The sequence below is a fragment of the Heliangelus exortis genome, chromosome 16 (assembly GCF_036169615.1).
Source record: "Heliangelus exortis chromosome 16, bHelExo1.hap1, whole genome shotgun sequence".
Classification (NCBI taxonomy): domain Eukaryota; kingdom Metazoa; phylum Chordata; class Aves; order Apodiformes; family Trochilidae; genus Heliangelus; species Heliangelus exortis.
Genome location: NC_092437.1, coordinates 5889994 through 5916202, shown reverse-complemented (window position 1 = coordinate 5916202; position 26209 = coordinate 5889994). Strand labels below are relative to the sequence as shown.

At 40.4% G+C, this 26209-nt stretch overlaps 1 protein-coding gene and 1 long non-coding RNA gene across 2 annotated transcripts in view; both read left to right on the top strand.

Moving 5' to 3' along the window:
- Positions 1-26209, top strand: part of GNAS (GNAS complex locus) — a 135695-nt gene that overhangs the window by 20456 nt on the left and 89030 nt on the right. The window lies entirely within an intron of this gene.
- On the top strand, positions 1373-26185 carry LOC139803737 (uncharacterized). The gene is made up of 3 exons (XR_011729148.1): positions 1373-1932; positions 2731-4208; positions 25288-26185. It is a non-coding gene; the product is annotated as an uncharacterized lncRNA (long non-coding RNA).

Here is a 26209-nt window from a genome sequence, read left to right as displayed (position 1 = left end):
AAAAGATCACCTGCATGAATCACAATTGCAGAGAACTCTGTGCATTTATGTCTTTAGCAGTTGTAGGGTCACTTTCAGACTGACTTCTAGAGTAGCCTCCAGTATTGCCATTGAGCTGGTTCTGCCCCTTCTCCATACCCAAACCCAAGAACCACATCTAGAGTTGTCTGCAGTGAAACCAGGAGCTGTTTCCAGCATCATTTCTAGAGCCACCTCTAAAGCCACATCTAGAGAGTAATTTCCAGCAACCACCCCTGCGTGCCAGCTTTAGACTTGCCCCAAAGCCTGGGTCTGCAGTCACTCCCACCACCCCCTGGAGTGGATGAACACGTTGATCCCATATGGAGCCAAGCGGGAGCTGCCTCCGGAGCTCCCCGTTGCTGTATGCCAGGAGAGGTCCTGTCCTGCACAGGGCTGCCTGCCAGTCCCGGACCACCTCTGCTTTCCCTGCCACCTCCCTAATTGTACATTTTTCAAAACATTTTTCAGGCTGCCCCCCGAGGGCATGGGACAGCCTGCATGGGTTGCTGCCTTTGTTTTTTTTATTTTATTTTTTTTTCCCTGGCCCTTATCCCTCGCCCCCCTGGAAGCAGCAGTCACTTCAATGTGTGCTTTGTGGAAGCAGAGCTGTCTGAGCCCTTTAAGCGGGAGATGAGCTCAGGTAGAAGGAACGCAAAGAGCTCCTTTCATCAGCCAGGGCCCCGCCAGCGGCTGCGGGGCATGTCCGGCCAGTTATAAATGGATCATGTGTTGCTATTTTTAGCCAAGAGAGGATTGTAAATATAAAAGGGTATAAAGTGCAAAACTTAGCAACAGTGGCGTTTGTTTGCTTTTTCTTTTTTCTTTTCTTTTTTTTTTTTTTTTTTTTTTTTCCCTCCCTGTTGGCAGGAATGTGTTTGGAGAGGAATGAAGTTAAAGCAGGAGATTTGCTGGATGATCGCCTTTGGACTTTGCACCGCGTGCAACTTTTTTGAAATATACATATATATATATCTCTCTCCACACAAAGGAGGGGCAGGAGTAGGGGAGTACGAGGGTTTTTTTTCTATTGCTGTTTTAAGAACTCCAAAAGTGCAGCCTGAAATGAAATGCAAGCGCTGGAGGGAGAAGCGGGGGGAGCGAGTGGGCTGTGCGTGCAGGGAGGTCGGGGGGAGAGGGGGAAGCGGAGCCGGGACCCGGGGCGGGCCGGGGGGAGCTGGAGAGGGGGTGTCGGGGAGGAGCAGAGCTCTGCCTGCTCGGGGACAGAGTTCAGCAAATGGAAAACACTGACATGGATAAAAATAGTAACAGCGGGGTTAAAAATAGCATCTGGTGAATTAATGTGCAGTAACTTCTGAAACCCTCTTGGGAACTTTTCCCTTCTGATCCGCTTCTGCCCTGCTCCCTGTTCCTTCTCCAGGAAGAAATCCCAAAGCAAACCCCTCTGCAGATTGAAAACATTAAAGCGGCACCCTGCACACTGCAGAGGATAAGCTTTGGTTACTTTTCGACGTATTTATAGATTTTTCTTATTTTTCTTTTTGCTTGCTTTGTTTGCTGAAACTTTGTGCCAGAGAAGGGGGACAAATTCCTCTTTCGCTGAGCCTCTCGCATAGTCTTGGGATAGACTAGTTAGAAGTTCCTTGGGCTTGTTTCTGACTTTTTTCCTCTTCCTTTTCACCTTTAAAATTTTTCTTAATTTTGTTTGTTGTTTATGATTTTTTAATTATTATTATTATTTGCCGGTGGTGTTCTTGCTTCGCTTTTTAAGACCCTCTTGTCGCTTCTAGCAGCGCAGACTTCAAAGCTGTCACCCTGCTCCGGCCCCTCAGCACCAGCCCCCCCGGGCAGACGGACATTTCCCCCCCCCTCCGCACTGTGCGGAGCTGGGGCTGAGGGGCAGAGCCCGGCCCGGGGAGCTCGGGGAGCAGCGGGGTCCCTGCAGATGAGAAGGTGCAGGCTTTTCTCCAGGGGGACCGCGGGATGGCAAACAGAGGGAACAGGGAACTGGGCGATAGGAAAGGACGGAGAGACCTTGAGTGGCTTATTCTGAGGAGCAAAGGGTTGGCCGGTCCCATTTCTCAGTGGGTGAAGATGTTGAGGGCTGCGGGTGTTCTGGGGGTGCCGGGAGGGGGTGAGGGTGTCGGGGCTGCTGGGGTGGGTGGGCAGGGGAGATGCTTAGGAGGGAGGGAGGGCTTGCAGAAATCTCCTTGGAGATTTTTTTGCAGCTCTGGCTATAGGCTTGGCTTGTTTTGACTGGATTAGATAACTGAGGCAGAAACAATTGTTGTGACAGGCGACTGGTTCCTGAAGCTGCCCCACCACAGGATGGGGACAAACAGAAGATCCTGGAGTTTAGCAATTTGAATCAATTTTTTTTGTTGTTGTTTTTGATTGGTTTTGGTGGGTTTTTTTGGCAACTAAGCAGCAGAAACCTGGCTCCCCATTTAGGCTAAAGGCAGGGGGTGTTTCAGGGGTGCCTGTTGTAACGTCTCTTCTCTGGTTAGTTATCTTTACTACCTTTGGACAGAGGAAATGTCCTGGCAGGACCCGGCCCAGCCCTGCCGATGGTGTTCAGCTCCCCTGCGCCCTGCCCTGCCCCTGGGACCCGCGGGTTTGTGTGCTCCTCGGCTAATAAACACGAAAACCAAACACGAGTCAGATTACGCCAGTGTCTGTAGTGAGACATTACTGATGCGTCTGGAAAGCATTAGTTTTAAAATGCAGGTTGATGTCTCCCCCTTTTTTCAGGTCGGGTGTCAGCCTCCGAGGTGGTTTCAAGTGCTGCTGCCATGGCTGGAGGAGAAGGGGGAGGGCATTTCATCTGGCAACGTGAGAAAGGAGGCGAATGTCCTTAATTGTATTTAGCAAACTAAGCCCTGAGCGTTTAATTACTTTTTTTTTTCTTTTTTTTTTTTTTCTTTCTTCTTTTTTTTTTTTTTAAAGGATTGGGCATTCCACATCTTATTTCTCTAGATCATTTTAAATTAGTGAAGCCTGTCTAAAATCTTCAACCAGTATATTTTTGAAAGCACAAACGTGCTTTCATTTGATAAAGGAGCTAAAAAAAAAAAAAACAACCCCAACTTTCTGTGTTTAAGCAAAGCTGTTTTTAAATTAGGTTGTTCAGATCTTTCTAAATTGATAATTTCATATTTGGTTTAGCACATAAAAACCATGCAGAGACTCCTGTTATGAATCTAAACTGAACATTCATTTTCTTATCAAAATATTATTATAGAAAAATCTTAGTCATTCTTCTTGGCATAGTAAGCAAAAAAAAAAAAAAAAAAAAAAAAAAAAGTGAATGTGTTAATTTATTCCAGACCCAGCAAAGAGGGATAGTTTATATAAGTAAAATAAATAATTCTTCACTATTTAATAATTGGATCACTTTAACAATAGTTGACTAATAGTCAGATGTCTGAGACACATCTTGCCCATTTCTATTCTTCAGGGAATTTAATACTTAAAGAGTGTTTTTTCCAGGAATTGTCATTTTTACATTGTTACCTTTTTACACACTTAATATTTGTTGCCCTCCATAATTTATTAAGTCAGAACTAGGAGAAAACATCTCAAATCTAGTTGAAATTAATCTCTTGGGAGTCTGCGAAGAAATTAAACTGAGATGATAAATCTTGTGAGGGATTTTAAAAGGGTATTATTTTACTGTTTAGCATAGGTTAAAAATATTTTGATTCTCAGAAACAGTGATGAGTAAGTTAGTAATTTATTGGTTTTGATTGTGTTCATGGGTTGTTGAATTGTATATCTAATTCCAAGTTAAATTAGTGGTGCAGGAGTGAAAGTAAAAGTGAAAAACCTTTCTTACTACTGTAGTGTAAAAGTGACTACATACATCATATGAAATTCCTGTATTTCTATACATGGCTCTTCTAACTTGTTAGTTGTTAAATTGTTAGCATTGCATTTTCAGCTATTTTGCTTCTGTTTGTAGCTGCTTTAGCATTTTGTTGTGTTTTCCCAACTTGGAGAGTACAGGTGGCATGTCTCTTCGCGTTGGTAATTGATATCAGCTAGCTCAGATTAACTCCTAGGATTATGTTGATTTAGATAACAAAATTCTACAGTTGTATTTTTTTTTTATTTGCCTGAGCTTCAAAGGAATGAATCCTGTGATTGTTACCTGCAAGTAATAAAGTTTAACCCTGTCCTGCCAGTGGTATGATAGTGAGGATATTGTTCACAGAGTGCATATTTACACAGTAAGTACTTAAACATTCATGGGTATTTTTACTACCCTCTAAAAGAATAATAATTAAAAAAAAAAGAGTCAGAATCAAGAGTGCAGTAATAACTTATCATCCTATTTGAAAGGGTTAAGTTATTATTAAAATGTCAGATAAATTGTATTTGTTTTGTGTAGAGACTATATTTGAGAGTTTTGAGGACATGTAAAATGTTAGTATTTTTTAAACAATTTAAAGATAGACTATCTCTGGAAAGTCACATCTGAAGTCTTGCATTCTTTGTCCAGAATTATTTTTGCAGAAGTAGAATTTTTTAATGCGCAGTTAGGGAAGTCAGTATGGTTCTCTAGAAACTTAATAGAAGAATTGCATTTTGTTAGGAAAAAAAGAGACATTAATTCTAAAAGAAGACAGTTACCATTTTTGTCTGGTAAACAATTCCTATTGCATGTTACCACAGTAAGGACATAAAGGGACAGCCAAGGGGGTAGTCATGAATCAACTTTTTTGATACATGCATTTTTCCTTGGAACTTTCCCCTCTCGTATTTAATGCATTGAGTTTAAATGTAGCATAAATGAAATTTGTTAATTTAAATTGTTGGATAATACCTTTCTTCCTTATATTCTAGTTACAGCTTTAAATAGTATTACATGATAATCGGGTTAGTGTACTTGATTTTGTCAGCATTGCTATAAACTGGGTGCTAAAAGGCACAGAGCTGCATCAGACTGCTTTATGTGTAATTGAAGATTGATCTGTACATTTATACAGGCTCAAGGCTAAGGAATTAGCTTTGTCCTAAATGAGAACTGTAACTGTAACATTAAACATGCAATTGCAATATTTATAATTAAAGGAAAATTAGGGATTGGAAATTTAGGAATCTTAAATTATGGGAAAAAGTAATACTGAATTATTTGGGTTTTAACTATAGAAATAAAATCCCTAAATCTTGGTGAAAATAGATTTTTAGCAACTTCTAGGTACTAAAAATTGATCACAAGGAAAACTTGTATTCTGAGAGTAGTGTGGCACTTCTAAACAAAGGAAGGAATGCAATTAGTAAGATACTGATTAGGACATTTGAGATTGATCCTTAGCTTTCTTTTTCTTCAGGGAAAGTTGGTTAATTAAAATAAGGAAAATGCTGGTGGGGTTTTGGTGAGAGAACAGGAACCCTCCTTATCCTTGGCACAATTCAAATAGTAAAATCCACTAAACCTTATCTCAAAGCTGAAGACTCCCAGCTCGCTGGAACAGCCCCTGCCAGGAGCTCACTGGAGACCTCCTCCCAACTTCTGTGCTCTCTTTTCTATGTGCAACAGCAGGAGCAGGCATTTAAAATTAATTCTCATTGCAAGGGGCACATTAACATCAGGAGGTCACTTGATGAGTAAATGTCTGACTAGTTTAGCAATTATTTTGATTATCTGTAACAATTCAGCGATACTAGACCTGCTACATTCTAGTCCCTTTCTATTTATTTGAATGCATTTTGAATCCCTTTCTTGAGTGAGAGATGTAGAGAAATGGAAGCTTGGCAAAAAAACTCAGAGTATTGACTTGCTGTTTGCATATTTGGGAAGGATTCTCTTTGAAATATTCCTAAGGCTTTGGAAAACTGGAAAGGAAAAAAGAAACTTATTACAGTAAAACCTCTGATGTAATTAACATTTCCTAAAGTGATGCAAGGCTTTCAGTTACCTACATAGTTTGTTTCCATGTTAATAACAAAACAGCCTACAATTTTAATTTCTTCTGCCAGATTATGCCAGTTCTGTTACTATCCTAGTTTTAATTGTGAACACCTTTACTCTTGTGTGCTGGCTCTGCAGCTCTAGCTTGGGGCACAGCCTGCATGGATGGTAGGGGCAGAGCTACCGGGGGTCCCCTCCTGTGGGGCAGCCCTGGCTCCCCTGGGGCAGCTGCCAAACCTGCAGAATAAAAAAATGTGTTGGGAAGCTCAAAAGCCATATGTCATTGATTTGCTTGATTTTAACAATTGTAGAAAAAAGAAGAAAAAAAAAAAAGAAAAAAGAAAAAAGAAAAAAAATGTACTCATGATTATCTGTTGATTAACAGTGCTTAGCCAGATTTTTTTCCCCTCTCTGGTAATCCTTCACAGACAGAAGGATGTAGCCAGGTATCCAGCGCATACCACTGGCGTCTTTAAAAAAAAAAAAATCACCTTTCAAAGCTCTCTCCCTTAGGCAGCATGTAGCTGCCAAAACAGGCTCCTGCCGAGTATCAAAGGGCATCCCCTGCAAAGGAGCGAGGTTTCTCCCAGCAGTTCTGACGGAGCAGCTGTCTGGCACAACCAGAGCTGCAGCTGGATGGTCCCAGCCCTGCTCGTCCTGCTTTCCTGAAGCAGTTTATAAATACACACTGCTGCTCGTCCATTTACCCGGAGTTAGGATTTTGGGAGCAGCGAGGCTGTTTGAGTCAAACTCTGCTGACTGCAACGTGCGGGACCGCACCCGCGGAATCAACTGTTCCCAGGGAGAACTCCCCAGCTGCCGGCAGTGGCCCTGCCTGCTCCTCCGTGGTCGCTGGCAGTGCTTGCTCTGCTTTTTCTATACATTCAAAACAATGGAATATTCCCAAAAATCTGCCTCCAGGGGGTCTGTGGGAGCCCCTAGACCTTGTCCTTCAACCTCCATGGCTCTGAGGGCTTGCTCAAGGGCTTTCGTGCAGCCCAGGAGAGAGGGCTGCTGGCACTGAGCGTTCCAACAGCCGCACTCAGGGTTTCATTCATCACACGTGAGTGTGAGCTTGGCCCAGCAGGATCCCTTGGCCTGACACAAGGGTATCAAGCACAGCTCCTGAGCCCAAGGAGCCTTCAAAGGGAGTAAAGCCCTGTCCCAGAGGAGGATGCAGATGTGTAGAGCTGAGTGTCAGCCCTGCTGTAGGCGCAGAAGTAATGCAGGGACACGAGCAGCTTCAGATGGAAGTACTGGGCAAACCTTGCTTTATTGTTACAGCTAAGCAGGAAAATGAACCCAGTACAGAAATAATGTGACTACAGACTTAAATCAGCATCACCCCATCACTCCAGGAAGGACCCAGACTTTCTGCTGAGCACAGACAAAGGGGCAAGCAGGGTTTGTAAGACTCCAGCTCCTCTGCTGTGTCCTGCCCAGGGCTGGCACGGCAGTGCAGGTCAGCTTTCCCATATTTGGGAAAACCCTGCTCTGATTTTTCAAGCTATGTGTTGTGGCAGTGCTGAATATGGGAATTTTATAAGCAAAGTTGAATGCTTGCTATGTTCATTTGTCAGTATCTGGAGCGCTGTTGTTGTGGCTGCCACTGCAAGGTACTTGCAGTCTTTTTGTCAGGCAGAGTCCCAGAGTGTTCCCACCTTTTTAGGATGTTCTGATAGAAGTGTGTGGGGGATATGGCCCAGAGGAAGACGTGATTCTGAGGTGCTCTAGAAAATCAAATGACTGGAGGGCCCCCTACACAGGACATTTTGCATCAGTGGTTTGGTAACACAGTCAGTAGAGGATACAGATGAGCATTGCAGCAGTAAGTGTGCTGGTTCAGAGGCATTATTTATTAATACGCATTATTTTGGTATTACTTGGATTTAGACTGAGCTCATCCCTATACTAATCTGAATGCTTTACTCTTCTCCAAGCTGTTGCAGGCTGCCCATACAGCAAGTAGACAACCAGCCTGTCATTGCTGTAATTCTCATAATCTAATTACTGCCTGCCAGAGCAGCGAGTAACTTCTGCTAAAAATCCACGATGTACTTTCTGCCTTGATGCAGATGTCTGATCTGAAGCACGGATCAGCCAAAAATGTCCTGAGAGCTTTTGGGTGTATCAGAAGACAGAGGTGCCTTTGGGATTGTGACCATGGTTGAATTTTTCTCTTAGTGTTCACCTGTGTGTATGTGTCTCTTAACTACAGCAATTAAAAGGCTGAGGAAAATGGGAAGGAAACAACCATGTCAACCTCTAGGACAAGGGAGCTGCTTTGTCCTGTTGGCAAATAGTGGGATGAACCAGGTTCCTGCCCTGGCAACCCGGGAGGGGCAGCCCTTCCCTCCAGGCACTGCTTAGCATTTTGGGGGCTCTAAATCCATTCATTTGGGGGTTTTGTTTGTTTGCTCTTACGGAAAAAATAGAACGTTAATTTTTATTTGAAAAGGGTTTGATTCTCACTACAGAACAGCCCAAATACAGTTAAATCATACAGTAGTTACTTTGCTTAAAATATTAAGCAAAGTTTGTTGCCATTGCCCTGTTGACCGCTATTTTTGAGCCAGCGAGTGTTCAGAAGTGCCTGTTTGTGGCTCCCCTGATGTTTATCCATTGATTTGGGGTGGCAGTTAAAGCTTTCCTCTGTTGCAAACCTCACCAGTCCAGCAGCAGAAGTGCCAGCATGAGCAGGATGTGAATCTAGACAATTTTACAATGAACTTGTGTAAAACCAGCCATTTTGCAGCCCTTCCAAAAGGAAATGAGAAAGGAAACCCACCCTGGCATATTCTTGTGTGGTCCAGTTCACTGCTGGTTATTCCCAGCACATGCCTTGTTTTAGGGGCAGCACCTGTGAGAATGTGCCATTTTCTCAGTAGCTGGAGAGGAAAACATTACAGGTACTTGCTGGCTGGAAAAGAAAGATGCAGCAAGCAGCAGCTAGTTGCAAAATAGCTGCTTTAAAGCAGAAGCTGCCTGGCTCTGCCAAAGCTGAAGGGCCAGCCCCAGAATGGAATGCTTATAAAAATAAGATGGTAACCATGCAGCAGAGAAGGAGTAGAGACCAGGAGGTTTCAGTGTTACACACAACGTGATACTCTGCTTGGAAAAATATTGTCACAATTATAGAGATATGGGCATGGATCCATAGTTGAAAGGCATAACCCAGTACCTATCATTAGAGTGATTTCTATCTCTCATTTCCAACTTTGTCTGTGGAAGAAACTCTTTTTGGCTTGAAAATTGTCATGTGAAACCTTGAGCCAAAGGAGATGTGTCTCGTCTGGGAAAAAGTTTGAAGTAATTGGTTGAGGCTGGTTTTGAATTATAGAGGGGGAGAAATTTGTCTTACACCATTTCAAAACATAGCAGTATATTGATTTATTTAAAAAATTACAAGGTGATGGATTTATTTTAGTTCAACCATGCTGATATTTATTTGATGGTTTGGATTTTGAACAAAATGAAAGGAAATGCTCCTTTCATGCAACCTGATGGGGAAATAAAAACAAGACAGTGACCTTTGAAAATATGAATGTTGCAGCTCTTCAGTCATCATGAATAACAGTGGGATATCTTGATTTTCAATGCTTCAGAAATCTTGCACTCTGTACGAAGAAAATTTTTTCTTTCCTTTTTATTTTTTATTAATAGTGGAACCTGATTTCTTTCATCTTGTTTTAAAAGACAGGCTATTCCTTGAGCTCTAATTACATCCAGATAGACAAGTTTCTGCTAGGACAGAGGCTATAGATAGGCAAGAACTAGTGACTTGATTTTACTTCAGGAGTCACAGAAAGGTTTCGTAGGAAAGCGAATGTAGGGCACCAGAAAAGGGACAAATCTGGTCAGAGAAAAGAGTGTTGGGCTGACACTTCTCCTGTTTGTGCCATTAACTGGGAAGATGCTAAGTTCTAGCACTCCTTCTGGTTTAAAAATTATTGGAGAGCATTTAGTCAAAGTGCTGGAGAGAAGGTGTACTAAGATTTCTGCTGGCCCAAAACTGTACAATTTTGGGGAAAAAAAAGCTAAAGCACGTTGAAGGACTCTTTCTTTCTCTTCTCCTCCTCCCCCCTCATGAAGCATTGTAATGACAACATAGACACTGAATTTTCATCTTTACCCATTAAAGGCCACTTGAGTAAAAAAATAACTTTCTGGCTTTTTAATGAAGATGTCACTGCTGAAAAGTGGGTTGGTGTGCCTTCTTGGCTGTTGGTTTACAGACATGCTGTACCTTCATGTGGTGTCCTGGCAATAAATTAATAAGTAACAGACACTTAACCACTCTTCTTGCTACAAATGTGTAACAGCCCTTGCAATCAGAGAAACGTGTTCACATAGTCACATAGCCTATAGAATAGTATTCCAACAATTATTTTACTTTCCTTGCTTTTTTCTCTCAACTTACCACAGAGTGCTTCATCTCTTGTGTATTAAGTTACAGGGCAGACTGGCTGTGTGTAGGTGGGGGGTATTCCACGTGCCTTTTCCCATTTTTTTGTTTATTGTCTTGAATTTTCAACCATTTTTGCCTGGTCTTCAATGAAGCGCATGCACCTAAAGTGAAATCACCCTACAGGACAGTGCTTTGGTTATTTGTGTTCTGACAGGCTCTATCAGTGTCTCCGAAAAATGGTCTTCCAGCTCTGCATGGGGTACTGTGTCTGTTACACTGGAGATATTGCAAATCCTTCCAGAGATAGAAAGCACCAAGAGGAGATCCAGCTTTGCCTGCACTGTTTGGGTCTAAATCCTCCCATTTGATGGCATAAACCCAATGTTTGATGAATGTACTGTTTTATATCCCACACTCTGCTCTGGTTCTGTTGAACAAACTTTCTGCTCCTGCTGTACTCTGTCCTTAACAGATAATGCTTTGAAAGCATTTTATTTATTAGAAAGACCTTGGGTGACATGATTTACCTCAGGAAGCAGTGAAATATATATAGATATATATATAATATCATATGTATGTATCACCTTTATGTGGTCTACCAATGCACTCTGTGGGTACTTAAAGGAGATGCTTCTGTCAAAGATGTTGATGTTTAAAAGCAAGGCAAAACTCTTTAGAACCAGCAAAAACTAGGTCTAACAAAAATAGTTTAAGTAAACAAAGATGTTTCTCATTTGAGAGGAGGTAGATGTGTCTGTGTAAGGACATGATCCCTATGGACTCTGCCCCACCACAGACTATAAATAAAAAAGAATCCACAGTGGGAAGTAAAAAAAAAAAAAAAAAAATCAGCTTTGTTTCTCTTCCTTTTCAAGCGTCTCAGTATTAGGACACGGTTGGTTGGTTGATGATGGCTGCTGCCTGCTGATGTTTTCCCCAGCAGCATTTTTCTTACTCAATGTAGCATAGTAGCAGATTGCTTCTTTTCAGTATGGCTAAAGATTTTCAGTTTTCCATAAAAATTAAATGGGGGAGTGTATGACTTCATTACATGCATAGGAGTGGGTTATGTGTAACAACATTGCAGTGTTCCCCTCCCCATCACCTAAGCCTTGGTAAATCTCTGCCTGAACTGACAGGACATCTCAACCTTTTTTATAGATGTAGTTAAAGGCAGGTGACCTTTGGTATTTAGCAGCTTTATGGTCCTGTGTTCCACCTTGGTATCTCCTGTATTTCTTGGAAAAATACAAACACATTTAGAAATATGCAAAATGGAGGTCATCTTTAAGAGGACTCCTGCAAAGTTTCTTTCCTTAGGAAAGGATTTTTTCTTGTTAGAAAGCTGTTGCTCTCTTTAAACTTTTTTTTTAATTTTTGCAGTCCATAAAGTCAGAGGGAAGCTGATGTAGCCTAATTGTGTAGCCTGTTTTGTACTGCTTGAAGACAAATTGATTCCCTTAACCTTGGTGTGAGTTTGGGTGAAGTTGCAGCAAAGGAATATAGCTTAAAATGCAAGGCAGAGAATGATGTCTAGACCTTTTAAATCTGTGATAACCAGTAAGTTAAGTAACTTCAATAAGAACTACTTCAGAAGGAGCCTGAACAGTGAAGAGGACTGGTATTTTAATTTTCCTAGATTAGGATTGTTTGTCTAGGCAGAAAATTTAATTTGTTTCTGCATTAAGCTGTATTTTTTGCTTATTAGACTTAATGCCTTTAAAAAAACAACAGTCTTGATTTAAAGACTTTAAGATGTGATATAAATACGTTGAAACACAACGTGTTATTTTTAAACAGTAACAGAAAAAATCTAATATCTCTGATACTATCAGCATGCCAGATATTATACCACCTGAAACTTCTTGGGAGGTTTTCTTGCAGCCCTGTTAGCTCAGACCCTGCATGGATCAACTTTTGCACATTTTTCAAGTCAGCAAGACTGCAAACAAGGATTTGGAGCCTGTAAAGTAGTAAAATTGCGAAGGAGAGACACTGGCGTTGGAGAAAAGGGACTCTGATATTTAGTTTCTTTTTCTTGGCATTATTTAGACTCCCAAATGACAACATTTCTAGTTTTCTAGCACAAAGTAGGCCTCATGCTGTTCAAGATCTGCTGTAAAGTTCTAGTACAGATCATTCTGTATCCCAAACAATTTATCTAGTTCAATATTTTTATTTCACAACTACAGTTTATAGACCCTAGTCTAGTAGATGGTATTTTTGGAAACCTCCCATTTATCTAACAATAAAAGCCAGGGTGGAATATTAGCTCCATTTAGATCTTCATGATTTTTTCCCTAGTAAATCGATAATGTTATTTTTTAAAAAAACCCTAAACTTTATTGCCTTTTAAAATTTTATTTTGTTTTTTAAAAAAATTAAAACACTATTTAAAACAAATACGGAGGCATGAAAAAGATATACAGCATTAATTTCAAATAAGTTAAATAATCTGCGTAGGTTTTGTTGCAGCATTTACATCATAATAAAAATGTGATTTTAGTCACAGGAATGTAAGTGATTTATGACATATACTGTGAATGCTAGAAGTAAATGTGAGCAGGACGTTGTAACTTTTAGCTTGTGCACATCAGTCTCACATCTTAAATCCAAGCTGTTGGGAGAGAGACTGACAGACTGGAGAGAGAGAGAGAGAGAGAGAATCAGATCAAAAAACTTTTTGACAAAGTGACTTCCAGAAAATAACAATATGCTCTGACCCAACTACCTGAAAAGTGCTTTATGCACATAATCAGTTGCAGTAGCACTTTCATTTCTGTCACAGAGTTCTAAATAAATGAATTGGCCATCTGCAATTAATTCGCATTGTACAAATAGTTTGAAGACTGAGTCGTCTGTCTTCTGAACAGAACAATCTATTTTTAGCTTTTCAAGCAAGGCTGTTTTGTGTTCTTTGTAGAGTCAGCGACATTCTTTCAATTTTTCAGCTTAATTAACACAAAAGAAATTGTAATCTGAGAAGGCAGCAGAAACAAGAACCCCCTGAAAACCATGAATTTGCAAGAAAGCAGAAGATGGCAGATCTGCAAAAGATAGCTGGCAAAAAGAAAGAAAAAAAAATGTTCAGGGCAGTTTGTGGGATTTTGGCTGGATACTGTACTGTAATACACAGGCTAAATTTATGTGTCCTGTTTGTTGTTTACAGGGAATGCTCACAGGTCTTGCTATTACTTTTGGATTCTTTATTGTAAAAATGATGAGGGCCACAGGATGAATTTTTTCACAGGAGATAATAACTGCAAGAGAAAAATAATTGTGAATAAAGCAGATTTCTGTAGAGTTACAAACATGTCTCTATGTTGTCATGTGTAGAATCGTGCCCTGGGAAATGCAAAAATATCTGTGCATCAGAAGACACATCCTGCACTATGTTAGAAGAATTGTAGTGATCAGTAGAGGAGAGGAAGGCACAGCTTCAGCAGGGTTCAAGTTAAAATGTTAGTCCTAGGTACAAAAAAAAAGGGGGAAGTGAAAAGCTGAATAACCAACAGAATACCAACTACAATCAGTGAATGTTCATAAATAGTACTTCGAAATAATGAGGAGATTTCTGTGCCTGCTGGCTGTTGCTTTTGTGTTTGGTTACATTAAATATACACCATTAGAATTTCCTGTGCATTAATATTATGCATGCAGAGCATGTGCACTTCCCAATTAAATGTCTTCCCAAGTATCTGTTTGTGGGTGCTTGTTTGAAATATGCAAACAGAAGGAGGAGCAGCCATAAACACTCAGCCTCCCCTCTGTGAATCCAGGCAAAGAACACGACAGCCTGAAGTACAGCTCCAAAAAGCACACCAGGACATCAGCAGCCCCGTTCAGCTGGTGGCCTCTGCAGCACAGGCGGTGGGAACAACTGGTGCAACTGTAGCCTTATGGTTCTGAGTAGCTTCTACCATCTTTTAAAAAGAAAATGTAGATTCCACGTAATATAATGTGGAGTGTTTAGAGACGTTTAGTTGCCTAAAAATACAGCAAAGTTCCAAACAGGATTGTTTTTAAAATACTGTGGTAGTTATGGCAAATAGATCCATCTGGAAGCCCTGTTGGAGGTCTTCCTGCATCTTTAGATACAAAGGTACCTTTTCAAATCTGGTCTCCAGGTGCTTTTGAAAACTACTCCCCAACAGCTTTCAGCAACCCAGCCATCCTGAGTATCAATTTTATCTGGTTCTTTCCCAATACTTGTGTATGAAGAAGTTGTATCACTCGTAACAGGAAAAATGTGCAGAAAAAGCATTTGTTTAGCAAGCTGAATTTACTTCTCAGAACTGTAAGTACTTTCAAATGTATCAAATTAAAGTAGAAGCTGTGACTTGGTTCTGATTAAAATATGGTACTTCAGTTTGTTGCAGAAATGGGCTTCTGCACAATGCCATTGACTTCTCCACCTGTAACCAGTTTTAGAATAACAGAGCCTTGGTTTATTCACCTAGAAACTCAGGAAATCCAAGTGCAGGAACCTGTAAGTTTCTTTAAAAGTATCTCACTCATTTTAATTTCAGTGTCTTCTCAGTGCCAGATGTGATATAAAATTCTAACTACAGGCAGTATGAAAGCTGCTATCAATGCTGGAAGTTGGTGGTGAATATTAAATACTACAGAAAAAAGCAAAACAAAACAAGAAACCCAAACAGTTTGCATGCTTTTGCATGAATTTGCATTGTGTATTTACCCCAGACAATGCTAGTGGATTGTGGTCAAGATAGATTTCTGTGATCTCCATACTCTTAAATTTTTGAATCTTTGTTTAAGGAGAAGTCAATTTAGTTCTTAAAGTATAGTTAAAATATAGTGACAAAACAGGAAACATGTCCTACAGTATGTTTGATTTAAGCCCTGTAAGAAAGTCTATTTGAGGATTCTTCTGTAAGGATGTAAATTCTGAAATACCTATTTAGAATAACAGTTGTAAAATGTGTGAGGCAGTCAGTCATACCTTTGGCTTTTATACTCAGCCAGGTTACTTGCCAACATAAACAAAGACTTAAAGTCTTGTTTTGTAGACATTTCAGACAGAATCCAGTGTGAACCTTTCACTTAATCCATAATATCCTAAATATTAATTAGGTATTTCTAAAAGTAGTCAACCAAAATTGTAATTTTTAAGGAGTGCATGAAGGTATCTTCCACTTTGTCCATTTTATTCACATGCTTTTTTTCTTAAATAAAATATTTCTTTAAAAAAAAAAAAAAAAAAAAAAAAAAAGAAAAAAAGAAAGAAAAAAAAAACAACCAAAACCAAGGCATAAGTTGCTGATAATTTCTTTAAAAGGTCTGCACCCAGTATATTCTCTGTTGGGTAATAAGTCAAGTCTGTAGACGACTGCATTGTTAAATAACAGTAAATATTCTTTGCTCCTGGGCTGTGGGCATGGAGCACTCCAGCAAATAGACAGAGAAAGTGCTCCATGTTCTTAAGGATTACAAAGAATTGTTTAGGTATTTGGCTGTTCACAGCCCTTCTCTATATGCTGTGCCCTGAAAATATCCTTCTCAACCAAAGTAAAGAGATATATCCTTAAACCTCTGTCATCAGCTGGAATGTAACCTCCTTGCAGCAGGAGTTCTGCAGCAGGCTTCTTCCCAGAGGCAGCAGGTTCAGCAGCAGTGTCAAGAGCCATGTAACAGGCAAATTGAAACCAATATTTAGAAGGTGACTGGCACGTTTTCCATGAGGAATGGCCAGAGATCAAAGCTGGATGGTGTAACCTCTACCAGTAACCACTACCTGCACCTCTCCAGGGACTCAGCCATGAGTCCCTTACTTCTTTGCTTTACATGCAAGCCACACAAGTGGTCCTTGAATACAAAGAAGAGGATTCACTGCTTGGCATTTTTGGGTTTTGTTTCATTTTCTTTGCAGAAGAATTGGTCAGCTGATGTTCCTCACTGTACTAAGCAGATACTACTTGCTGGTCTCTGTTAGTATGAACCACATCAGAACATAGATGAGGTACTCCAGCAGTCTAGCTCTCCAGCAGTAAGTCACTGTGGTGCTTCACTGTTTGATATGTAGATACTGCTGACTCCAAAGCTCATTCTTACATGCTGCATAGTCCTTGATAGGAGCTTCTAATTGTAATTTAAAATTGCCTTCTGTACTGTCATCTGTCTTGCAAAAAGCAGGGAGAAACATCTACGGTCAGGAATGGGAATCACAGATGGGTCACCAGTCTTTTCCTGTTCCTTCTCCTCTCCTCACATTATGCATGTTTGCTGCCAGAGTAAAGCACAAATGTCTTTTCCACAACAACCGAGGAGTGAGAGGCTGTGTCAAGCAAAACCCATGTGTCTAACTAAGCAGGGCACAAATCCCTGGGTCAGAACTTGGAGCTCAGCCTCCTGTTCTCTTATCAAGGACTTCTCTGGTCTAATAATCAAAACTGAAAGGGCCTGAAGGAGAGAGGAACTTAAATATTTGTGGTTTACATTGATTTTGATGGGAGTTGTGTCTGCTTGGCTGTTCTAAACTGTTCCATCCTCACTGCCATAGCTGCCTCCCAGGGCTCCCTCATTCCACACTGGGCAGTCCCAAGAGAGCAAGTCAAAACGTCCATAATTTATGGAGTTTGGGTAGGTGATATGGTAGCTGAGGATCTCATGTTTAGGACCTTAATATTCTAAGAATTTAATAAGTGTAACAGAGTAACTTTTGCCTTTAGTAGACCTTTCTGCCCAGAAGAACTTGCAGCTTCCTCCCCATGTGTTGCTGTGCTGCTGCAAAGCCCAGCAGACAGTAGAGGGAGCACAAGTGAAGTCCCTTTCCCAGTGCCACGGGATAGCTGCTCTCATTACACGTAAAACAGCTAACAGAAATGGAATAAAGATCATAGAATCATGATGTAGAAGGTGCAAGCCCTGTGGGTTAGTAGTATTCTGGAACTGGATGAAAGGGATGGAGGGAAGAGGTTAAATGCCTGAGTATTTGGGAATGAGGAGCTAAATATGGCATCTTAATACAGCACGTGGAAAGAGGCCAGATCTGTTAGTTCATAGATCTTAACCTGCTTCCAATATTTGGGTTTAAGCAGGATTAAAAACCGGGAGGGGAGTTTTTTTGGGTTCTGGTTTCAACAGCGATGGAATCTCTGAGAAGGAGTTTCAGTGCTGAGGCATCCAAACCCAAATTCTCCTCTGGTGGTACCCTAGGATCCGAGCCACAACCCAGCCTCATTTCTTCAGTCCCTCTGTACTGAACATTTGATAACTATGCTCCACGAAATAATATGTGTGCAGCTATGAAATTTATTTAGGTGATCATGGCTTTCTAAAAATGAAACATAACACTTTGACAACAAAGGTTCCTATCAAGGATAGCGTGCAAATTTAGCTTCTACTCCAGGGTTTAAAACTGTAGCATCTCCTAAGTTTAATATTTGTATTCTCAGTGTTAGACATGTTTATGTTATGCAGTACCAGAGCTAGGACAAGTTGCTAAAATACAAGGTTTCTTAGGAATTAGCTGCATTACTTACTTCAGTATAATAAAGAATATAAATGAGAATGACAATTATACAGCAGATTTTCCAGTATAAAAGCCAAAGTCTGTTGGCTTTAAACACTTAGAAAGCTTTACCATGAGAAATTATAACAATCAGGGGTTAGATGTTACATTTTGAGATTGAAACAAAATGCATCAATCTACTGTTTGTTTTTATCACATTTGTCCAAGTGGAATGACTTGAGCTGAAGCTAACTTTTTACTACTTAAGAAGATTATATGGTTCATAGAAAAATAATTCAAACTGCTTGATTTTTAAAGCTTTTTAATAAGAAAACTTCAAAGAGGTTAATTTTAGAATAGGATTCAAGCAATGTAGGTAAGGTTGTTAAATATTCCCTTACTGAAATGTAAGTTGAAAAATAGACTTTCATGGCATCTATACAAGTATTTCTATAGATCCTTATCTGTAAGAACAGCAACATATTTCTTTTTTTTTAATTAAAGATCATTATAATTGCTAATGTATGATTGTTTGGGGGCATATGTGAGTCAAACTGTGGTTTTGAGAACACCTTAACCTTCACCGCATCCTTCGCCCTGTGCTGTAATGTCTGTGCTGAACTAAAATATAGGCCCATGTTGGAGATTCCCTATGTCCTTGCCAAAGAGAGAAACAACTCCAACAGGACAAATCAGAAAGCTGGGATCATTCAGAATAACTGAGGAACAGAATTCCATAGGGCAGTGACCATTTTGCAGAGAAGCTGATTAGCAGTTTGGTAATGGAACGAAGCAAAGAACAATTTAAACTGAAGCAAAGAGGAAGAAGAGGGTTTCAAATTATTGAGGGAAGAGATGCTCTCTCACAAAGAAGCAAGGTTTTCTAGGGAGAGCAGGGGCAGACCTATTGCTGTTAGAAATAGCATAGTCAGACCCAGAGATGAATTCAAGCCTGTTTGGTTTTTTCCTTTTTTTTTTCTTCTTTTTTTTTTTTTTCTTTTTTTTTTTTTTCCCCCCCATGTATTTTTTCTTGCTTATGTGTTTATCTTAGGTTTTTTAAAGTCATTTTTGGGGAAGGGTAGATTCTTTTTTTTCAGTCTTAGGTCTCTGTGATCAAGAAACTCCCTTGCTAAGCATATATTGCTTTCTTTCATAGTCATTTAAGGATACTCCTGGAAAACCAGAGTTTCTCACAACCAATATACCCTAAGGTAATGTATCAAAAAACTGTCTCCAGAAAATTGTTCCATAAACGTTGATGTGTTCAGATAGTGGCTTACACCATGGAGTGCTCTTCAGCTCGGGTCTTCAAAGCCAGTCAGTGGTGATTCATTTGTGATGTGTATCTGTCTAGACAGAAGAACTCGATGCAATAACAAAGTTTCTTAGGTATTAAGAGACTGTAACCATTACATAATTGTTACTAGGGCAGGAGGTCTCAAGTCATGGTGGATCATGTCTTGCCCCATTTTCTTCTCTCCATGCAGACCAGTTTAGAATATTTCATTCCAGCCAATGAATCTGTTTGCTTCTGTCACCTCTAACCTGAATAATTTGTTCTAGCTTATAGATTTAACATTGTTACTTCCATAAAGAGATCCCTGTAGAATCTTTGGGGCCATGAGATTCATTTTCTTGGCTAGTAAAAGCACTGCTTCAGCCCTTCACATTCTTGATTTCATAAATGATTCTCAGTCTCAGCTCTCTAGCAATGGGAGTTCTTTTATTCATCTTTAGGCAAAGAATTTCTTAGCCTTTTTAACTTGACTCTTAAGCAGTACTAACCATATACAGGTCAACGAGAAATAGCATGCTTGCAAGTTTTTGCTGCACAGTTTGATCTTATCACCTGTGTGTCTTAAATTGGGTCACTATCCTTGTGCCCATCAGTTTCATGTCTTCTCTCTGCTTAGCTTGGTCAGTGTAGACAAATGCAGTCCATTTCATAGAAAATCTGAATTCCATTCTTTGTAGCCCCTTCTTCCCTCCAAGCTAGGTTTTTGGGTGGGGAAGAATTAAATCTTCCTATTTCTAGGATGAAAGCTGAGAGTTGGTCTGTGCTGGTAAATGATGGTGGCTCTTTCTGCTTTGTGGTCTTCATCATTCTGCTGGGTACAGAGTCTCTCCAGCAACATGAATGCTTTAATCCACCATTGAACTATTTTTAGTGTGTCACAATTGCCTCAGTCCCTTTTGCCTGCCAGATCTGTGAATTTATAAACTCCCTCACTAGTTTCCTCACTCAAGGAAAGTAAAACCAGGAAGCTTAAACTCCATTTTTCTGTCAAATTAATATTAATGGCAACATTATGAGGTACTTGCTCAGCTCCATAATAATACACATGTCCATTCCTTAAATGGTCCAGACAGAACAGAGGATTAGGAATACAGAATTGAAGACTGAATTCTAAAAGGCAGCACAGGAACTTAAGGCTTCAAAATACCCTCTGAGAAAGTTTGGCTTTATTTCACACTCTCAGCCAGGATTCTCCTTACAGCACCACAATATTCCTAATAAAGAAATAAATTAAATCCACCCCTTCCTGTATGCCTCTCAGCACACGGCACTGTGCATGCTCAGCACATGTGTAGTTTTGATAAAGAGGCATTATCGAGCCTGAAATCATTTTTAACAAAACAAATAATGTGGCTGCCCAGCACTTCCTCTGGAAGTAGTTCCTTGGACAAATCTTCCTTAACTCTCACATGCATGGAGTTAGTGTGTATATATATATATATATCCCTCAGTAACACCAATTCATAGAAAGAATTTCTCAGAATAAATGTAGGGCTGTGTATTTTATATATAGGGTGTGAAATGCAGCCGTGCAGGAGGGCCCTGCCTTCAGCCTGGGATTGCCAGTGCCAGGAGGGACTCAGGGGAAAAGCCAAAACCATATCCCTGTGCCCTTACCCCAGGGCTGCTGGCTGAGGGCAGGACAGGTTACTGGTCCCTCCTCTTGTTTATGGGCTGGCTGAGGAGCTGCAGCTTAAAAGTGGCAGCAGGATAAAAACCATTGGATCTGCTGCCCCTCATAGCATCCCTGGATCTTTGGCCACTCTGAGGACAAGGTGGCTTTCCATCAAAGCCCTTCTGCTGAGCAAAGGGGGAGGGGGGGGGGGGTCTCCCGGTGCAGTCTTGGGAGTTCTGGCACCCAGGGAGTGGGCAGCAGCCTCCGAGGTTGGGTCAGGTCCCGTGGGGAGCTCCTCGCCCCTAGGACCAGGGGCTCAGCCGTGCCGATTGCTCTCTGTTTACATAGCATAGACTAAGCTGTAAAAAGCCGATTGCTTCAGGAGCGAATAGGTCACTCTTAGAATAGAGAGCATGCACAGGGCAGTGGAAAAACAAATTCATTATTGTAACACCAGAGAGCATAAAGCAAAGCTGGAGGTGACCGGCAAAAGAACACAGCACTGGGTTTCTGCCCTGTTTGGCACTTTATGGTGTACAAAGAAAGATTGAGAAGTGTGCAGGCATTTTTTTTTTTTTTTTTCTATTTTCAAAATAAAAACTATCTTTGTCTTCTACTTTAAATGTAATAAGCATGCTGATTCTAGCTTTCCCTGGTTTTGCTGGAGGACCTGTGGGAGAAGTACTCAAAAGAATACAAGAATACTAGCAGCTCTCTCAGCATTTTCACTTAAGAAAAACAGTGTTAGGATTTTAAGCAGAGCCTTTTTTTTCTTTTTTTTTCGTCTAATGTTGCTAAGAATGTGAGTGAAAGAGGTGTTAAGAAAAAGAAGACAGACTGTTAAAAAAAATCGCTTCCTTTTTGAATAATTATTTTATTATGAAATGTGTAGCAGAAGAGCTTAAAGGTCACCAGTGAGATCAGGGCCCCTTGGTTCTTGATACTGTGCAGACATGTTGGAAGTAACAGCTTACAACCTATATGAGAGAGGAAGATAAAAGGTAGTTGGAAAAAGAGGCACAGAAGGGGAAGCTGCTCATCCAAGGTCATGCATGGATCGGTGACTGGATCGAACCATCAGCAATAGATCTGTCTCCTGAATCCTGTTCCCCTGTTGGATCTCCACATTCATCTCTTCTCCATTGGCATTTTGTGAGTGCTGAAACAGGCCCAAGCATCCTGCTGGGTTGGGTCCATAGACCCAGCCTTTGCTGGCTTTAATGTGGCAGAGGCAGAATCCCAGTACTCTGGGATTCTGGAACCGCAGGTCCTGACCCAGCCCAGGGCTGGAGCTGGGTCCAGGCCCTGGCTGCTGCCTGGTTCCCACAGCCATGCCAATGGAAGCCTTTCCTGGATTTGTCTGAGATAGAGCTACAAGGGAAACTTTTCATTGCACACTGAAGGATAATAGATTGTTTTATTTACACTTCTAAAATCTAATGCACAAGTAAACCCTCACCAGAACAGCTTATTTGGAACACTGGCAAAGGGTCTAAATTCTGCAACTGCCCTAGGGTGTGTGGGGCACTCTAATTTTACATCGAGGCACTTAAGAAGTAATGATGCTGTTAGTTTGCCAGACAGCCAGCTTCTTCCAGGAAAAATAGGGTACAAAAGACCCCTATTCTATAATTGGATCTGTACGTAATTTTGGGATCTCCGCTTAACTTTTTTTCTTCTAAAGAAGAAGATAGGAGGAAATACCCTTTCTGAAAGGCCCTTAGCAGTGCAGAGACAGGAGCAAAATCACAGTTCTCTTTTCCTTGCAGATCATCTCAAATAATGGCTTCTGGTATTGAGAGTGTTGCAGTCTGTGAGCACTAAAATGTGAAGTTACTTTGAGCGTGAAAGCCTGAACATCATTCTATTTAAAAGATGTAAAAGAAGGAGAGGAATGTTGACAGCACATCAAAACCTGTGTGACAACTTAGCAAGAACTATTTTAACAATCCTCTTTATTCCCCTTCCTGTTATGCACCATAAAATGAGAACGCAGTGTCAGTAATAAATAACATGAGTGCTGGGGGGTAGCTCCCTCTGCTTTGGGAGAGCTACGCTCAGCCCCAGCTCCCACCCTGCTCCGGATGGAACCGTGGCCATGGGGGCTGCCTGGTGGGCTGGGAGGTGAAGCCAGGAGCATCTCCTCCTCTGCTCACCCTCTCAGCAGGAGCAAGGCTTAGGACTTCTGTGCTACTTTGCAGGAGCTAACTATAACCAGGTGTTCAGAAAACACGGGCTCTACTACTGCAACCTCCGTGAGTTTTGTGACCCAAACATAACAAGGATTAAAGCAGAATAATTCTTTATCAGAGAAGTTTGCAGTTGCGGGGAGGTCTGCAGTAAATGTTGACAAATATTGAAACTAAATCAGAGAAAAGACTTGGTACAATTTATTTTTTGATCAGCATCCCGTGTGTGTTGTGAGGTCAGTTCAGATATGCTGCTGTTACATAAGAAGGTTTCTTTTAATAAATTAAATAAATATCAGTGGGAAAAAAAAACATGCAAGAAAATAAAAGCTGCTAGGTGAAAAGCTCTTAGTCATTCCACAAGTTCCTTGAAGTCTTTTTTAATGTTTCTGAGGAAAAGCCTTAAAGAGAAAGGAAGGAGTAAACAGTGTTTTATTGTTTTTTTTTTTCCTTTGGTTTAAAGGAAGGTCTTGCTTAATTCTATTAGTAGACATTGGGCTTATTTTTATTTAAAAACAAAACAAAAATCCCTCTCAAGTTTAGAATTTCTGTATGGAAAAATTCTTCTTCTTTGCCAGAGAGGGAAGTATCTCCTTTTAATTCTGTTTGTTCTGGAGTATCTGTACTTAAGTGTTTTGTGTTTATTCTTTATTGAATACATTAGTGGTGCATTAATTTCTTCCTGACAATGCACGTTCCCTTGCATTCGGATAGGCTAACTCCCAGATGACAAACTTGTCATTTTATTTGGTGACCCTTCTTTGCCCTTCCTGAATTGATTGATCATGGCTAAATTTCTTACCTTGTTTACTATCCAGTGCTTTTTAAAGTGATTTTTGTTCTGGCCTCTGAAAAGGAAACAGCTGAAAACAACCCACACTGGATTTGTTCTCCAATTCCAATCTGTTTTCTTTGGTTTTCCTTTTTAGATTATTGTTTGGCTTTAATTTGTTTGTTTCTCCTTTAAGCAGGCTTGAGATTACTCAAGGATTCCTTGTTCAGCAGGTCAAAGGGTAACTGGGAGACTTTGAAACCATCTCTCTTTTTATCACCAAGTTTCCTTCTTCCAAGAGTCCAAAGGATTGTGCAGGACGATAGCTCATGGAGGATGCCTCCATCTAAGGACAGCGTGAGCAGCAGACCTGAGTCATTGCAAAGGGCCATGGGACCTTTTCAGAATGAAAGCAATTGAAAAAAATACTGATCTAATTCTAAATCATAACTGTAATTAATACTCACATAGAATTAAATAAAAGACTAATTTTACTGAGGTTTAAATACATTCAGATTTATAACTTTGACACTCAACCACCAGATACTTCTATGGTCCAGGATGAAGGCTCACAGCTCTGTATTTCTAAAGCTAAAATTTTAACAGGCTTGAAAACAGAGAGGCATCAGTACACAAAATTATGCAGTGTGTGTTATTAAAAAATATTATTTAACTGAAAGAGTCAATCTGTCCCAGAGGTAACCCCTGCTGTTACAAGAGGGAAGTCTGTTCAAATTGCTCATCCATGGCACTGTGAATTCGTAGGATAGCGAAATGAAGTTTTGGGTAACGTAGGCTCCTTAACAAAAAGTTTGCAGCTATTTCTTAATTCTGTAGGAGATTTTATTCCTCAAAGGTGCTACGCACAGGGGAAACCTCTTCTGCTCCTTTCTGATATAAACTCAATCACTGTTTATTTTTTTCCCAGTATTTGAAATCCCTTGCAAACCTTAGCACGGGGGGAAAAAAAAAAAAAAAAAAAAAAAAAAAAAAAGAACAGAGAATAATGTGTAGATCTTTATTTTCTTTTAAAAACAATCCTACAGTAACATATGTTCAGCTGGGAGGGAATTAAAGGTCTGTAAATTCTCCCCTGGAGTCTTCTTGACATGATTAGCAGCTCTGACCCAAACTCTTAGGAGTAGAACAGACTTACAAGTGTGAGGACTAGGGAGAGGAGATAACTGAGATGCGTGGCTGTAGCTGCATTTTAAGGTTTGTGGTAAAGTGATCCATAGTTTGTTGTACATTGATCCATTCCTTGACAGCTTTAAATCTTCTTTTTTTTTTTTTTTTTGGTGGTTTTCTGGGTGGTTTGGTTTGGTTTTCGTTGTTCACATGTGCAAGCCTAGCTCTCTTTCAGTTCATCCTGATATCACAGAGAGGAATGTTACAAAGTTTACAGTCTAGGTATTCAAGTGGAAAGAGTCTAAAGTAAATCAGAGATAAAGGTGTTGCTGTAAGAACCATTGTTTCATGTGTTCCTCAGGTCAATTAAGTTCTGTATCCTTCCATGAAAAAGACTTGCTGAAAATAGGCTATTTCCTACAAACAGAAACAAAGGAAATTGTACAGCTAGATCATCACTATCGCCTTTACTATTTGAGCTACAAATTTTGTCTTCTCTGCTGTGTCTCCTCAGCCATGGCAGGAACTGAAATACAGGCTGTTCCAGGGGCAAGGAAGGCTGGCAACATCCTCAAAAGCTGCAGTGCCATTTCAGCCTGGTTGCTAAGGGATGCTCAAGCCTGATGTCATCTGTGTCTTCCCTTCCAACTGAGCGCATTGGCTTGGTCACAGTTCCATCCCCACAGTTCACAGCCAAAAGTTTACAGGGTCTTGTTCACTCTGGACAGCATGAGCCTGTAAGGAGCTGTACAACTGTCCCATCTGAAAACTAATAAACCATTCCTTTTTTTTCTGTAGGCTGGCATATCCAAAGTGCTCAGCGCCTTCAGCTTTCTAACAAATGTGAACTGTTTGCAATAGGAAGTGTGTTCATCACCTGGAGGGTTTGGAAGGCACCTGTAGTGCGAGATGGACATCCTGATCTAGGTCTTGCCTGTAAAAACAACGAGTGTAAAAAAATAAATCAAGTCAATTCAGAGCCTAACTGATTGGCTGAGTGTAAAACTGATGCAGCATCAGAACTAGAAGCAGAAAGTTGTATCCATTCATTTAGAAAGAGAAAAGAATGGAATGACATTGAAGTATGTGTCTCAGAGGCATTTTTTTAACAGGCACAAAATCTCTTCTGTTAAGAAAATAGTAACTCCAAGAGCAACCCTTCCATTTACATTTTCCAGCCAATGTTTGTGAATTTTTCATCAGCATTTCCTTGTCACTTACCTATACAAGTGTGGATATCCTCACCCATGACAAGGGAGTCTAGCACAAGGAAAATGCTTGAAAATGTATGTGATACTCTGTTATATATAAAGTAAATTAAAACAGGAAAAATACAGTATTTTTCTTGAGGACCTTTTGACTGATTATACCTATATAAATCTTAAAAGGACAGCTTATGTGTATAGGGTAGGGGAAACCTGAAGCATGTGTTCTTT